A 1,716-nucleotide genomic window follows, 5' to 3' on the forward strand; every position below is an offset into this window, starting at 1 on the left:
TTGGAGGCGTTTTGTCTGCGGTCACCCTTTGCGGGATAAGGGCGTCGGGCTATAGATAGATAGATAGAACTTATATTCCCATTCCCATTGAGCCCCTTCATTTTGGCGGTAAATCTTCCTTATTTTATTCTCTGTACTGCCAGACATTTTTATTCAGCTGACAGAAGTGATATGCATCTAAAGGATCGTAACCCGTTCAGGACGTGATCGGTGTTACCCCTTCAGTCCGATGAAGAATCTTATTTATTCTTGCTGCCACCAGACTCTTTTATTCAACTTTGTACAGACCCGCTTTACTCTTAACTCTCCCTAAAATCGCCATCTCTCCATCTTGAATGCTGTGTTTATAGCAACGAGTAACACTGGAATAGGGTGCTAGTCTCGAAGTAGTACTATACTGTAGAAGGGACGTGGAACTTTAGTGTTGTCTTATTCTGCCACTGAGCTACGTGAAATAAGCTGCAAAGGGACAAAAACCTGGGCCAGGTTAGCGTGAAGGAAGTAGTGAATGGGTTCATGAAGGTTGTATCTAACTTCCTCCAGTTCTAAGGCTCGAATTTTATCGGATTAGGGAGCTCTCGAACACCTTTTCCTAAGCGACTTATTTTGTTAATGACACCATACTGTCCACTTCCGTCACAAAAATCCTTCGCTTCATAAACAGCATTCAAAATTTAAGTAGATATAAACCAGCCATGTGCAAAAATAAATCGCTAAGGAAGCGGTGTTAGTGAGCGTCCTTACCGGACGATAATACGGACCTAAGAGTCTCCTCAGATGAGCGAAATCGTCTAGTGGTAACAAGAATAAAGAAAATCAGAGACGCCATCGGGTTAAAGAGTAAGTTAAAGAGTAAATTTTTTATTCTTCATATCATCAGACGATTTTACTCAATATATAGAAGTGGTCTGACGTCTGAAGATTAACCCATCAATGTTATTACGAGTATGTTCATTTGTACACAAATTTGTATTCTTTTTCGTTTTCTTTCATTTCTCATTTGGATTTCAACCCATTTTCTTTTTTTTTTAATCCATTTGTTTTACACACACACGCGCGCGCACACACACACACACACACACACACACACACACACACACACACACACACACACACACACACACACACACACACACACACACACACACACACACACACACACACACACACACACACAATGAATACTGCCGGTTGGACAGAGGACTGTATACCCACTTTACCCCTGGATCTGAAAATGTTACTCACGCCCCCCCTTTAATAAAATACTGCATCCGGCCCTGATCTATCTATCTATCTGTGTCTGTCCATTGTTACTTATCTGTGTCTCCCGGAAAGTAAGGTCTGCGTGGTCTTTTGTGTCCATCTGCTTCTTTATCTTTATCTGCCTATTTATCTGTACCTGTCTCTATCTGTCTATCTATCTATCCAGTCTGTCTATCTGTCTATCGATCTATGCAGTCTGTCTATCAGTCTGTCTTCTATCCATCCATTTATTTCCCCACCCTCCTATCCACCCTCCCTTCTCTCCCCCAAAACTCTCACTTTCTCTAACGCACTTTCTCACTATCGCACACAGCAATGGCCACGGTGAAGTTCGCCACAGAGTCGCCGTACGTCCTGGGAAAACAACAGTACCATGACACAGACTTTAGACATAAGGAGTGAGTAGAGCACTTCTTCGTGACTGGCACTGAATTCCGGTGATAATCTCATCTT

At 42.4% G+C, this 1,716-nt stretch overlaps 1 pseudogene; it reads left to right on the forward strand.

Annotated features, from left to right (window-relative positions):
• Positions 1–1,578: 1,578 nt before the first annotated feature.
• LOC145410109 (putative oxidoreductase YrbE) overlaps positions 1,579–1,716 on the forward strand; it is an 18,145-nt pseudogene continuing 18,007 nt past the window's right edge.

This window comes from Coenobita brevimanus, chromosome 84 (genome assembly GCF_032717465.1).
Source record: "Coenobita brevimanus isolate Jiangsu-jjx chromosome 84, ASM3271746v2, whole genome shotgun sequence".
Classification (NCBI taxonomy): domain Eukaryota; kingdom Metazoa; phylum Arthropoda; class Malacostraca; order Decapoda; family Coenobitidae; genus Coenobita; species Coenobita brevimanus.